The sequence below is a fragment of the Muscardinus avellanarius genome, assembly GCF_963383645.1.
Source record: "Muscardinus avellanarius genome assembly, chromosome: 4".
Classification (NCBI taxonomy): Eukaryota; Metazoa; Chordata; class Mammalia; order Rodentia; family Gliridae; genus Muscardinus; species Muscardinus avellanarius.
The window spans coordinates 24,026,382-24,042,703 of record NC_137789.1 but is presented as its reverse complement, the minus strand read 5'-3'; positions in this window follow the sequence as shown (position 1 = coordinate 24,042,703).

The following is a 16,322-nucleotide window of genomic DNA, read 5'->3' as shown; positions in this document are numbered from 1 at the left end:
TTTTTATGTGACAAAGTTTTTTTTTTATTAAAGCTGCCTAACAAAACTATTTTAGTTTTTATTAAATCATTCACTTATACAACAGCAAATGAACCAAACCTTACAAGAGGACTGAAGATGCAGAAATTGATGGGACATAATCTCTACCTTTGAATAATTTTGAATATAAGAGGAAGTACTAAGTTTGGTAGTGATACTTCGCAATTGACATCATAAAAAGTAAACATAGAAGACAATTTTTCTCAATAGCCCCTTGTGTTTTCTTTAAGCCCTAATACTAGCCTTATAGTAGAAGCTAATATCCTAAATTTATTTCCCCAAATACTTGAGGGATGCAATGCATCCAATCAGTAACCATGGTTTAGTGTGTGTAGGTATGCTCACTTATGAGAAATATATCAGTATCTTGATTTGAGAGGTAATCTGGGGAGGAAACATACCAAATTACTTTTGTATGACTTTCACATTTAAAGTGTGTCAAAATTCTGCTTTATGGTGTGTTTCTTAAAGGGCCCACATATTTATGGGCCCTTAAGTCAGAAAATCTAAAGTATGCTATAAATTTTCCAATGTTCTTCTATAATAAAAGGAAATATATACAAATATATGAATGTACATATATATGGATTATATGTATATTTATATGCATACATACTTATATATACATATGTACAAAAGGAAATAGATACATCATACATACATTTATAAATACAATATAATTTATAAATAAATATAAATACATTTATAAATTTAATATAATATAAATTACAATAAACAATTATGTATTTAAAAGCATATTTAAATACATTTATATATGTCTGTATATACAACATGAATATATACACTATTTATATTGTATACTTAAACATACATATAATATTTATATATGTTGTACAATATGTATTCATGTATATATGATGTATATATTTCCTTTCGTGTATATAAATGTATCTATGTACATTCATATATATATTTGCTTTTGTTTATAGAAAAATATTAGTAAATATGCATTTTATTTATAAGTATAAATCACATCTCTTGATTATACATGTATTTGACATACAATATGTAAATATAATGTATATAATATGTATATACATGCAAATACACATATGCACATATATACATATATATTTGAGCTATATATATACATATATATGTATGTATATATACATATATATACATATATGTATACATATATATACATATATATAGCTCGAATATATATGTATATACATGTGTATATATAAATATACATTGATTTGTGATATATGTATATACATAATATCAGAAATATATACATATATACATAATATATAAATATATACATATATATCATATGTATCATAAATAAATATATACATATATATCAGAAATAAATTGGCAAGAAAAAAGTCCACTCCCAAAAGACTGACAAGTTGAATGCAGTTAAATTGTAGGACTGGAGAAACTTGGCCTGTTCTCCTGTTCTCTTAACTTCTTTTTTTTTTTTTTTTTTTGTGCGGGTCTGGGGATGGAACCCTGGGACATTCAACCTCCAAGCTACACCTTCCTCCCTATTTTTTATTTTTTTATTTTGAAACCAGGTCTCACTGAGTTGCAAAGAGCCTCACTAAGTAGCTGAGGCTGTCCACGAACCGCGATCCTCTGGTCTCAGCCTCCCAAATGCTGGGATTACAAGCGTGCGCCACCACGCTCAGCTTCTCTTAACTTCTTTCCTCAGTATTTTATAGCTTATTTTCATTTCAAATTTTCAAAACATCTGTTGTCTATTCACCCGTTTTCTAAACAAGACTTGAATTTAGAAAATAATCATGTACTCTATTTAGTTTAGAGATAGATGTCACTTCCATGTAAAATAAATAATTCCAAGGATAGTTGTAGAAATATCAAGAATCATAAAGTGGCATATGGAAATTTAGTTGTTTTGTCCTATGAAGATGAGGCATCTTGATATGCTGAAATTACACAATGTAGACTAGGTATATAATTGCAACAAAGTAAGCAATCAATTTCCTATGGAAACTTTCCAGTTTGTGATTACATTTCCCAAATTAAATATAATTTAAAAATACTACCATCTATAAAATATTAGTTTATAAAATATGAGAATATACAATACTGATCATGTCTAATTAATATTTAAGTATATATTTATGATTAACTTATTCAGTAGGCATTTATTACTCATCTACTACATATAGAAACTATTCTTGACACTAAAGAAAATAATAGTGCACAATACAAATAAGATTTATCTCACAGGAATGCAAATATCTAGGAAGAATCCTAAACCCTCATTCATGGGGAAGTTTACTGAAAAGTTGTGCAAAAATGCTATGCACGTGTTAAAACAGAAGAGTTAAGTAAAATAACTAGTAGAAATCTCAGGAGGTTCTGATGAGTATGGTATAGATTTTACACAAACCTTTGGCTATGTTTGGGAAAGGATGTGAAGGAAGAAAACAATTCCAAAAGAACCATGGTATGATATTGATAACCAAATATATTTAAAATTAAAGTTAATCTTTTCAATAAGTAAAGATCAACATTTCAGTGAAGAGAACTGATATGGCCTCAATTATCATCTTATGGCTTGAACTTTTCAACTCCTTGAACATATTTTGTGGCAAACCTATCCTGAGAAGAAGCTAATTCACAGTGATGCATACCTGTAATCCCAGTATTTAGGAAGCTGAAATAGGAGGATCACAGGTCCAAGGCCAGCCTCAGCAATTTAGTCAGGCCCTCCACAACTTAATGAGATGCTGTTTTTGAATTTAAAAAATAAAGCTGAGATTGTATCTTGAAGGTAGAATGCCCCTAAGTTCAATCCCCAGTAGCACATGCATGCACATGCGCACACACACACACACACACACACACACACACCACCACCACCACCACCATTACTACCACCATCCTATGTAGAAGGTCTAATTTTTACGATTGAGGTAGATAGTTGGTTATCGACTTAGTCCATTGCTGTGGCTACAAAAACTTTAGACTGTGTAATTTATAAATAATACATGTGTATTTCTCAAAGTTCCAGAGGCTGAGAAGTTCAAGATTAAGCCATTAACAGACTCAGTATCTGGCATCTGCCTGGTCTCTGCTTCCAAGATGGGATCCTGCTGCCAAGAGGTGGAAAGAGAAAAATGATGAACTCCCTCCCTCAAGCCCTTTAATAATGGCAGCAATCCCATCCCTAAGAGCAGAGCCCTCCAAGTCTCATGTCCTCTTAAGAGGCCCTCCTCTTAATACTATTGCTTAGGGATTAAATTTGGAGGGACACGAACATTCAAGTCATAGCAATAATATTTGCTCTAAAATGTTACTGAGGAACCATGAAATCTAGGGGTGCTCTAACTCAAGGGTTATGCACTTTTAATCCATCTCTTGGAGCCCACATGCAGCAGGAAAATACCTTCAAGGTGCCGTAAAGCAGGTAGAGTAAAATGTTAGTGGTACAGCCTAGGCCTTACCCTTATCACCTAGATTTTAGCACTAACACTTCACTATACCTGCTTTATCACATCTCCCTATATCCATCTTTCTATCCATTTATCGTGTGTGTGTGTGTGTGTGTGTGTGTGTGTGTGCACGCACGCACGCGTGTGTGTTGCTAGGGATTGAACCCAGAAGTATTATACCTCCAAGATACACCCTCTGCCTGATTTTTTATTCTTTATTTTGAAACAGGACCTCACTAGGTAGCTGAGGCTGGCTGCGAATACGGATCCTCCTATCTCAGCCTCCCAAGTACTGGGATTACAAGCTCATTTATCTATCTTAATAGTGACGCATTTCAAATAAAATTTCAGACATCTGAACAGTACGTACACCACTAACAAAAGTTTGATATTTTCTTACAGAAGTTGTTAACTTCTATAAGAGTTATAGGCAATGAAATGCACAAATTTAAAGTGTATAGTTGGTGTATTATCCAAGACCCTATTTAGATATAGAACATGAACATCATGAAAGGAAGTTCCCTCAAGGCCCCTTGCCAGTCTTCCTTAAACTTAACCACCAGAAGCAAACACTTTTCTGATATTATTCTACCACCGATTAGATTTTCTGATTTTAACATTTCATATGAATGGCATCATGCAGCATATATACATATGTAATATATATCATACAGTGTAAGATTTCTTTCACTTGGCATAATGTTCTAGATATAGATTTATGTTTTCTCATGGATAATTATTCATTCCTTTTCATGTTGAGTGATTTGATATATATCATAAAAATCACAGTTTATTCAGTCTTGTACTGGTGGACATTTGGGCCAATTTGTGGTTAGTATAAAGAAAGATAGTATAAATATTTTTGTACATTATTGTCTTATTACATGCTTTTTATCTGTTGTATAACTATGTAGTAGTGAAACTTCTGCATCCAGAATTAGATGAATGTTATTTTTACTAAGAAAATGAACGATGCCACAACAATTTCTCAGGCTTATTTAGCCAAAAGACATAAAACCTATTAGCACTTTCAGTGGTATGGATAAACCCAGAGGACGTTATGCTAAGTTAAATTAGCCACAGTAATACAAATACTGCATGATTCCACCTATAAGAAATATCTAGAATGGTCAAAATCATAGCAAAACATATTGATGGTTATCAGGGGCAGGAAAAAGGAGGAAATGGGAATTTGTCTTTTACTGGGTATAAAGTTTATCCCATGCTGGGCGTGGTGGCGCACGCCTGTAATCCCCGCGCTTGGGAGGCAGAGACAGGAAGATCGCGCAGGTTTGAAGCCAGCCACGCGCCGTGGGCTGGCTTAGGAAACCCTGTTTCCAAATAAAAATATAAAATAGGTCTGGGAGTGTAGCCCGGAGGTAGAAGGGCTTCTGGGAACCCCAGTACCACCAAATAAATAAATAAATAAATAAATAAATAAATAAATAAATAAATAAAGTTTATCCCATGAGAGATGAGTAAGTTCTAAAGATCTACTGTACAACATAAGACCTATAACAATATGGTGTATGCTGTTTGTTTGTTTGTTTATTTATTTATTTTGTGTGTCTGGAGATGGAACTCAGGGGCATTTGACCTCCGAGCTATACCCCCTGCCCTAGTTTTTATTCTTTATTTTGAAACAGGGTTGCAAAGAGCCTAAGTAGCTGAGGCTGTCTGCGAACTGCGATCTTCCTGTCTCAGCCTCCTGAATGCTGAGATTACAAGCATGTGCCACCATGCCTGGCTGGTGTTATGCTGTTTAAATATGTTAATCAGATAGATTTTGAGTATCATTACTTCCTCATCCTTAAAAATCACATGAAAGAGCACAAGAAAATTTTGGGGAGTGATGAATATTATGTTTAATACTTTGATTATGGTAAAGGTATTACAGGTATACACACACATACAAAATCATCAAGAGATATAGTAAATATATCCCATTTTTGCATATGAATTATACCTCAAAAAAGCTAAAAATGTAATAAATTAATAATCAGATGGATTTTTAAGTAAAAACTGGTAGGCCATTTTCCAAAATGGATGTACAATTCTGGAATCTACAAAAATGTATGAGAGCTCCATTTATTCTACATCTTCACCAACATTTGATGTTTTCAGTCTTTTTAATTTTAGCCATTCTAATGAGTGTATGGTGGTATCTTATTATAATTTTAATTTTCATTGCATTAGGAATGGTGTTGAACACATTTTCATCTGATTATAGGCCATTTATATATATTATGCTTCATGAAATATACTTTTAAAAATTTTCTCTACTTTACACTGGGTTAGCTGTCCACTTACTGAGTTCTATGAGTTTTATGAATAGCTTGAATCCCAGCACTTTGTCACATGGATATTTGGCAATTATTTTCTTTAAACTGTCTTAATCTTAATGGTGTCTGTAATGGGCAAGACTTTATTTATGAAGTGTAACTGACATTGTCTATTATGATTATCTATTTCTATGACTGTATAAGAAGTCTTTCCAGTGGTGGTGCAGGCTTGTAATCTCAGCATTTGGCAGGCTGAGACAGGAGTATCGCGGTTCACGGACACCCTCAGCTACTGAGGCCCTTGACAACTGAGACCCTGTTTTGAAAATAGAAAGAATTAAAAAAAAAAAAAAGTAGGGGTAGGGGTGCCTCTCGGAGGTAGAATGCCCCTAGGTTCCATCCCAGGTACCACAAAAATAAATAAATAAATAAATAAATAAATAAATAAATAAATAAATAATTTAAAAATAGGGCTGAGGGTGTAGCTCGGAGGTAGAACTTCCCTGGGTTCCATTCCCGGCACCACACACACACACACACACACACACACACACACACACACACACACACGATATTCTATACTTCCCTACAAGAACTTCATGGCTTATACCTTTAGGTCTATGACACACCTCTAATAAACTTTGTGCGTATGATGTGAAATAAGCAATATACTTCACTGTTTCATCATATCTATCTAGTTATTTTAACACTATTTGTTGAACTGACTTTTATTCTCGCCTCCCCCCTACAGGTTGTCTTGGCAACTTTCTCAAAAATGAAATAACCATATAAGTGAGGGTATATTCCTGGATTATCTATTCTGTTATACTCAGTCTATCTATTATACTGAATATTCAGATTATCTATTCTGTTCTATTCAGATGATCTATTCTGACATATCTGCAGATTTTATGCCTATTTTATAGTGTTTTGATTAATGTAGGATTAGACTAAAACTATGAGTTTTAAAATAAACTTACAGGTAGTGTAAGTCTTCCATCTGTTCTTCTTCAGTGATACTTTGAGTATTTTAGGTTATTTGCATTTATACAATATAATTATTTAATCAACTTAAAAATGCTTGTAGTGTAACTGGGGCACTATTTAACCTATAGTTGAATGAAAATCTTAAATCTATTAAATCATACAATTGATTAAAGTGGTATGTCTCCATTTACCTAAATCTGTAGTTTTTCTCAGGAACATGTAGATAGTCTTCAGTGCAGAGATATTTTTGTTTAAAGATGTTCTGTTAATCTATTTCTTAGTATTTTATATTTTGGTGCTAAGATAAATGAAATTGTTTCTTACTTTAATTTTCAAATTGTTTCTGACCAATACATAAATTTCACACTATTGGCAGGAGTATAAATTTGTGTCATTGCTTACTGCTTATAGAAATATTATAGAGGTTCCTTATTTTATCTCATCTCCCTATTTTTTTTTTTTTTTGCAAAGCAGACATACTAGTTTTAGTTGGCATTGGTAGGTTTCTTATGATTTTCTAATTAAAGAATCATGTTATTTACCTGGATGTGATAATCCCAATACATGGGATTGCAGGTCAAGGCCAGTCTCAGCAAATTAGCAAGACCCTGTTTTAAAATAAAACATAAGAGGAGCTGGAAGTATGACTCAGAGGTAGAATGCCCCTGGATTCAATCCTCAGTACCAAAACCAAAACAACACAAAACAAAGAATCATCATCTGCAAATAGGGACAGCTTTATTCTTCATTTTTCTGTGACCTTCTTTCTGGCTTTATTATAATGAGTAGGATCTTCAGCACAATGAAGCCTTACAATACAATAGAAATCATGAGAGTCGAGGATCTTACATCCTTCCTAATCTTACTAGGAGAGTGTTAAATGTCTTAACACCAGGTAGGATTTTAGCAGAAGAGTTTTTATAAATATCTTTTTTAGATAGAAGAATAGATCTCTATTCTTAATTTGCTAATAATCTTTATAAAGTGTATTACATATAATTTTTGATATCTATTGGTTAATTATATATTTATTGTTTTATTACATTGATATGATGAATTCTATTAAACAATTTTTTTGTTTTGGTGGTACTGGGGTTCCTGGAAGCCCTTCTACCTCCGGGCTACACTCCCAGACCTATTTTTATATTTTTATTTGGAAACAGGGTCTCCTAAGCCAGCGTGCACGGCTGGCTTCGAACCTACACGATTCTCCTGTCTCCGCCTCCCAAGCGCGGGGATTACAAGCATGCGCCACCACGCCCAGCTAAACAATTTTTAAATATTAAGAAAATTGTGGATTTCTATAATAAACTTCCCTTGATGATGACTTAATCTTGCTGAATTTTATTTACTACACCTTCAAGTATTTTTAGATTTCCTATGAGGAATATTGGCCCTTCACTTTATTTCATAATATTCTTGTCATAATTTGGTATCAAGTAAACTGTGGCATCATAACATAAGCTAAGGTATGTTTCTTCTACTATCATAAAGAGGTTTATAAGATTGGAAATATTTCTTTCTTTACTCTTTCAAAGGTAATTTAAATATGAAATAAACTGGGTCTTGGAATATATATATATATATATATATATATATATATATATATATATATATTGTGTGTGTGTGTGTGTGTGTGTGTGTGTGTGTGTGTGTGGTACTGGGGTTCCTGGAAACCCTTCTACCTCCGGGGTACACTCCCAGACCTATTTTATTTTTGGAAACAGGGTCTCTTAAACCAGCACAGCTGGCTTCGAACCTGCGTGATCCTCCTATCCCCGCCTCCCAAGCACTGGGATTACAAGCGTGCACCACCACACCTGGTGCCTTGAAAATATTTTAAATAATAAATTAAATTTCTCAAGAGGTAACTGTAAAAATGATCTCATTTATGGGTTAAAAAATCATAAAATACTTAAGAGTAAACTTGACCAAGGATCTGAACAGTATATACAATGAAAACTAACACATTGATGAATGGAATTAAAGTAATATTATGCTAAATGCTGATTTTGGTGAGGGTGTGGCAAAGGGAAGCCCTTGTACATGACTGGTAGGAGTTAAACTGGTACAGTAATTCTAGAAAAAATATGGACGTTCCTCATAAAATTAAAAACAGGACAGCCAGGCCTGGTTGGTGCACACTTGTAATCCCAGCCCTTGGGAGGCTGAGACAGGAAGATCGCACAGGTTCAAAGCCAGCCTCAGCTACTTAGTGAGGCTCTCAGCAATTTAGTGAGACCCTGTTTCCAAATAAAATATAAAATAGGTCTGAGAGTATAGCCCGGAGAAAGAAAGCTCCTGGATTCTACCCCCAGTACCACAAAATAATTTTTTAAAAAAACAGGACTACTATATGACCCAGAGACATCTGGGTATCTCTCCAAAGGAAATGAAATTAGTATCTCCAGAAACTGGTTCATGGGAGATGAACACTCCCATGTTCGTGTTCACTGCTCTATTATTTACAATAGTTAACATACAGAAACATGCACAAACCTTGTGCCTGCTGATAGATGAATAGATAAATAAGATGTGATATTCATTATAGTGTGTGTAGAAGATGGAATATTGTTCAACCATAAAAAATGGAAATCCTGCCATTTGTAGTGACACGGATAATCTTGGAGGGCATTACACTATGTGAAATAAGCCAGACGCAGAAAGAGAAATGCCGTATTGTCTCACTTATATGTGGAATCTGAAAAAAGTCAAATGCACAGAAACGAGTATTGGATGGTGGTTGGGAGGGAGGTATGTATGGTAGAAGGTACATGAAATGGGTGAATGCTCAAAAGGAACAGACTTTCAATTATAAGATAAGTAACTTCTGCTGATCTCATGTACAATATGGTGACTATGGTTCATAATACTCTACTGCATATTCGATTCACAAAAGAGTAGCTCTCAAGGGTTCTCACCATAAAAAGTAATTACATGAAGTGATGGATGTACTAATTAGCTTTATTGCAATGATTGTTTCACAGGAAATATCCAATCATCACATTGTACACCTTAAATATATGCAATCCTTATTTGTCAACTATACCTCAATAAAGTTGTGGAGGGGATCCATAGTTGATTCAGAGGCATTTTAACATATACAGCCACTGACAATAATTTACATTCTGCCTCTTAAGGGAAGCAGAGGGAATTGAATGAAGTGTCAGAAATTTTGACTTCAGATACATTGCCCATCAGTTTTACTAATAGTATTATATTTCCAAGATTTTAATCAAATCTATAAAATTATCAATGAACGCCCCTATATAAGGCACAAGATTGTTTATGAGGATCAGGTGAAGTAAATTAAACCCCAATTAGATGACTGATTATAAATCACTATAGAAACACAAAATGCTATTGTAAGAACCTTCTTTGTGTTGCTCTCCTCCTTTCTCTCCTTCCTTTCTTCTTTTTTCATTACTTTCTTTCCCTTCACTTTTTCATTTTCAGAAAACAAGATAAAAACACTGTCCGTTACTTAACCTGATGTGGTGTACATGTAATTTTTTAGTGCCCAAAAGCAAAATGAATGTTTCTGGAACATTTCTAAGTTTCTTATTGTTGCTGCTGCTTTTTAGTTGTTGTAATCTGGCCAAACTAGAACACTTTCCCCTTTGCCTTATAAAAACAGAAATCCTAAGCTAAATTATATAGTTCCATAACAGAAAGTTCACCCAAAGGCCACTTCTCACTTCCCTCTATTTCTTAAATTATTTATTTTCCACTTGCCTCATTTATTGGTGTGGTTCACCATTTTAACTTGTTTCTGATTCTGATTTTAATGACTTATATTGCATCTCATCATAAAAAAGATTTAAAAATTCATATTTAAAAGTAGGTTAAAACTATGCACCATAAATGAGAGTAGCATGCTAAATTTAATAATTCTTGGTTAATTCTCTATCTGAATAATTTTGGGTCTTCTCACAATTTTGGCTGCAGATAGTAAATGAAAAATAGATTATATATATTTCCTCTCTGTTTCATTGTTTCTCCTTCTTTTGGACCAGCTCTCACCATTCTCTTTTCATTTAATTTCATTTTCTCTATTCTTTCTTTTGTTTATTTATGTGCCTATTTACAATTTACTGGCTATCTTAGCAGAGGAGAAAAAACTTTTCAAAATTATAAAAGCACTCTCAAATCTGCCTATTCTTCACCAGGTCAGTTCATTACTCGTTGTTTGGTGAACATTTCAATGTCGGGAAATTGATGCCAGAAATGTGTTTTTATATATGTTGTTCAAATATCTTAACTAAAATTTGACAAATTAGAGGTGTGTATGTGTGTGGTGTGTGTGTGTGTGTGTGTGTGTGTGTGTGTGTGTGTGTGAAATTGTGATCATACTTCAGATTCAAAGATGCTAGGACCTAGATAAGTTTCTGTGATGCTCACTTATCATCTAAGAGTTTCAAAGATTTGATCCTGAGAAGACTAAGGAGAATTTGTGCTTCACACACTTTTGTGATAATGCAGCTTTTCCCACCAGCCATTCTGCTTTAGGACCCTAAAAATGTAATCCATTAAACACCTGGCACCCTCTTCTTCAATTCCCTGCTTCTAGCCCAGTCCCCATCTCTAATGCTTTCAGCTCAAGAAAGTATTGCTGCCAGCCAGAACAGCCAAGTGGGCTGTTATGGTTCGTTGCAAAATCACTGGTAGCTCAGATGATGCCCTCAGAGCAATTCTGCTTCCTCTTAGGAGAGAGAAAATGCAGTGTAAAAAGGAGAGATAGAGCAGAGCTATAGTTGAGAACTCAGATGTAAATGCATTAGGAAGCACCTAGTGTTTCTGTTAAATTCTGTACAACATCCCGCTGGTTGCCAGAGCTCTCAAGCCTGTGCTTCCATGGTTTGAGTGAGGGGGAAGAGCAGGAGGAAGTCAGCCTGCAAGACCAAAAGACCCCAAATAAAGAAGCACACTGCGCTGTTGCCTCCTGAAGATGGGTTGTAGAGTATATACGCAGGAAAACTAGAATTATTTTTGAAACTGTTAATAACAGACATGGTTTCCAAGGGAATGAGGCAAGGTGGCCTTGGGAAGATGGTCTGTCGCCAAACTTCTCACTTCTTTTGCTTTTATGTTTTGGCTAATTCCAGTGATCTTTCAAGTTTCTCGTTTGGCCGTAGATCCTACAGTTGTGTGTGTTTAATGAGGCATGAAAACCTGGAAACACCTCCAATTTAACGAAAGCCAAAGTGGCTTACAAATGAGAGCTGGAACGGAACTAGAAAATATTTTCTATATTGAAAGTAGGAAAAATGAGCAACTTGTGTTCAAAGAAATGTTAAACTATTTTACCTGTAATCTTTGTTTCACAACTGTAATGTCTTCTAACAAGACATCGCCATCCCTTGCAAAAAATGTGGGAAACCAACAAGCTTACTGAAAAAAATAAATAAATAAACTCCTCCTCCAGGCTTCATTCTATCTCGAAAACTAAAATAAGAATGTAAACATCAGGACGATTCTTTCCTTCCAGGTATACGTTGAAGATGTAAAATCGCAAAAAGAACAAAACTTGCTTATTGATCTTCTTATAATGTGGTCAGAGATTCATTTGCTAAACAGAAATCTGGTTATATCATAGATCTCCTGGTTTCAAACATTTCAGTAGGTCCTGTTTCTCTGGGATAAAAGATGTGAATCTTTATGCCAGCCCAGAATATTCAGGCCCTGCAATATCTGACTCTACCCCCGAACCCCTCCAAGCTCTGTCTTTCAAACATATGTATTCCCTTCAAGTCTCTCTTAAGCAATACGGCCATCCAGGTTTCAGGGTCTTTGCAGAAGCAATTTCTTGTCAGGAGGCTCTTTTCTCATCATCTATATAATCCCACTCATTCTTCTAAGTTTATTTCTTCAAGGACATCTGAATGACATATCTGAGTAAGGTACTTTCTTCCTCTTGCATTTTTATAGCTCTTCTCCTGAGTAATATTCATCACCCATTGATTTATATGTGTATGTATGATTATGTGTCTAATACTTATCTCCCCCAAATAATCTAGCCTCAGCTTGCATTCCTCATTTCATCTTTAAAGCCCAGCAGCATTCCTAGTACATGGCAATGTTTAATATGTAGTGAATGAAGGGGAAAGACATAAAGGTGAAAGGAAGCTAGTGAAAATAAAAACAAATAAAGAAGAGAAAGCAAGGAAATGTAGAAAGAAAGAAAAAAGGAAAGTCTAATTGGAGAAGAAATATTAGCATCAATGATTATTTGATGTAAAACAATTTAGTAGCACTGTTAAAACTACTCATTGGGATTATAGAAGTGTTTAGTTTTTTGTTTTTGTTTTTGTTTTTTTTCTTTCCTGAAGCAGCATCTGATCCTTTCTTACCATGTGTGTGTGTGGTGTGTGTGTGTGTGTGTGTGTGTGTGTGTGTGTGTGTGCTTACTGGGGATTGAACGAATCTAGTGTCCTATCACCAAACTACAACCCCATCACTTTTTGTTTAAAAATATCATTTCTCTAGGTTAATGAATGTCTTGCGACATTGCTAAGGCTGTCCTCAAATGTGGCATCCTCCTATCTTAGCCTCACAAGTACTGGGATTACAGGCATGTGCCACAGCACCTCACCCCTGATCCTTTCTTAAAACCCACCTCCACCACACATGGCTACCCTCTGCAAGTAGTCTGTAAGCAAAATCTTCTTTGCTGTGTTACTCTTATATAACACTGGCATGGCTTAAGATAAAACAGGTTCTGAAAGTAGTCACTGAGACAGAATTTTGCATAGACTAATCTAACACTCATTACATGATGTTGGAAACTTACACATCTCATGAACTAGGAAAATCTCTTCTTGTAAAACACCAATTACTTGATGTAAATTACACCATATATGACTAATAAACAGGAAAATATGTTATTATAACACAGAAGTAATGTTAGTTCTTGTATTTGGTTCCTCACTATCTTAATGTTTTAATGTTATCCAGAGCAAACTTTGTCAAAATTAAAGGCAGAGTTGTACATGAACATTTTTTTAAAAATGTTTAAAAATTCCCAGGCATGGTGGTGCATGCTTGTAATCCCTGCACTTGGGAGGTGGAGACAAGAGGATCATGCAGGTTCAAAGCCAGCCAAAGAGCTGGCTTAAGAGACCCTGTTTCCAAATTTTTTAAATGTATAAAAATAGGTCTGGGAGTGTAGCCCAGAGGTAGAAGGGTTTCCAGGAACCCCAGTACCACCAAAAAAAAAAAAAATGTTTAAAAATCTACAAAAGCCCTTTCCTCTGTGCTTTAAGAACATATTTACATATTCAACTGTTAAACTCACTGGTGAAGCTGCTGACACAGGTTAAGAAATGATAGATGTTAACGGATGTAATCCATGGTTAATTAAAACAATGGATGAATTAAAGACACTACATATCAGATAGTGTAGGACCCCAGTACCCCAACCACCTTGGCATTCGGAACTTTCCGCCCCAGTGCCCCTGTTTGCAGGTACTGGGACTTGCCGTTACTAGGACTTTACCTCCCTGTGTTCCAGGAACTAGCTCCCCATCAACCGTTGTTAGAAGACAAAAGTAACAATTCAGGGACTTTCCACTCACCAGAATAACAGAACCTTGGTTACCACAAACTGTCATTAGAGCTAAAAAATGATATCTCTGGCCAAACCACCCAATCCTGAGACAGATTAAAAATAAGAACCAATGATAATAAAACACCTAATGGTAACCGCACCTCTGTAATTAAAGTGTATAAAAACTGCCCACATCTGTTGCTAAGAGTCGATTCCTCAACTTGAGAGGCGACCCCAGCGCTGGACATAATAAAACCTCTTGCAAATTGCATTGACTTCTGCCTGTGAGTGATTACTGGGAGTGTGTGTGCTTCCTGGGGGCCGACAGGTCCAACATAAACTGGAGGTTTGATAAAATAATTCATATTGGGAGGCCTCCATCTTCAACGAACAAAAAGCTCCAGGATTTAAGGCTGCTAGTGACCAATTGACTCTCAAGAAAGGTGCCAATACTATTAACACTATCTATATCAATATTTTTATTGTAATTCATTTTTAGTATTATACTTGTCAAATTTTAGGTTTTTTTTACCACCCTTATTTTCTTCATTAGCCTTGTTATATTCAGTGTTCAATTTTGCAGAATATGAGGGTTTTCAATAGCACAAACATTGGGGTTGGGGCAGAAGTGTCCGTATTTCTTAAATGCCACTGTCTCTGCCTACAAAGGATCTAGGATTTTGTCTGGATACCTGAGTATATGGGAAACTTTTACAAGCAAGGAAAATTATATTGTTACCATATTTGAGTTGAATCCTGTAAAGTCTAGTCAAGTGAAAACTTGGGAGTTCTGCCTTTAAATGAAGATATAGTTTGTCTCTGGTCAGCAGAACACCTTCAACTGCCTCTGGATATCTTATTGGGATAAGAACTGCCCACTCCCAGAGTTTGTATTTCATAATGATAAAACGTTTCCTAAAGACTGCATAACCCTATTTCTATTTGTATTCTATTATCCTCAGAACCCTCACTATCAAGTCTTCTCATCTCTTTCTGTGTTTCTTTCTAGTATCCTAGATAATTTTTATGTATCTATAGATCATATTGCTATACATACATACATACATGCCTGAATATATATGTACATACGATATACATATATATTCATACATATATATATTCAAAAGGTATGTAGATTAGGCCCTACTAAGACCTTGCTTTACAGAATATTTATGCATAGACATCTGTTCACTTGAAGAAATATGTTGTTTCTTCCCATATTGAGCCAAATTACCTGGGGGTACTTTTATACCAACTTATGCAAATATTGCCTAAAAAATCATTAGCCTTATTTCCTCTCAGAGAAAGTAACTCCTTTACAACCACTCCCTCATCTCCAAGCACAAATGTTAGTGCAATAAAAGTCATGATTTTCATGCAGTGGTAGACTACAAGAGAGAAACCTTTAGGAAACCAGATTCAAATTCCGGTTTTATTCTCTTGCTTGAGAAATGACTTGAGCTTTGGTGAACTTCAGTTTCTTTATTTATAAAGAAGAATCTAATAGTACAAACACAGTAATGGAGATATTGCAAAAAATTAAATTAGATAATTAAAGTAAGTCACTTCACAGTCCTGATGTTTGATAGAGGTTTGATATTCATATGATAAAAATGTATAGAACATTTGCTGAACATTATACTGTATTCTTGAAATAAAAAGATAAAGGATGAAATTATTGCACTTACTGAGTTCAGACCTTAACGGTAGTTTTGATAAATAACACCAAGCTACTAGGGTTGACGGATGTCTATGAGGACAAGGAGCACTCGAAGCGCCTTTGCAAAACACACTCAGACTCAAGGTTTCCCTGAGATGCAGTGCTCAGTCTGGACCCTGAAGACTATTTAGGCATTGCCTAGGTAAAGAATAGAGTAAATGTTATTCTAGAAAGTTGTCGGGGCCCACTCGGCTGGACCAAGATGGCACCCAGGCTTGTTGCCAGCGTGGACTCAAGATGGCACCTAGGCATGTTGCCAAGTCACGAGGCTCACGAGGCTGGCGGTGCCCTGAGCCTGCGCAGTGAGCCCTATC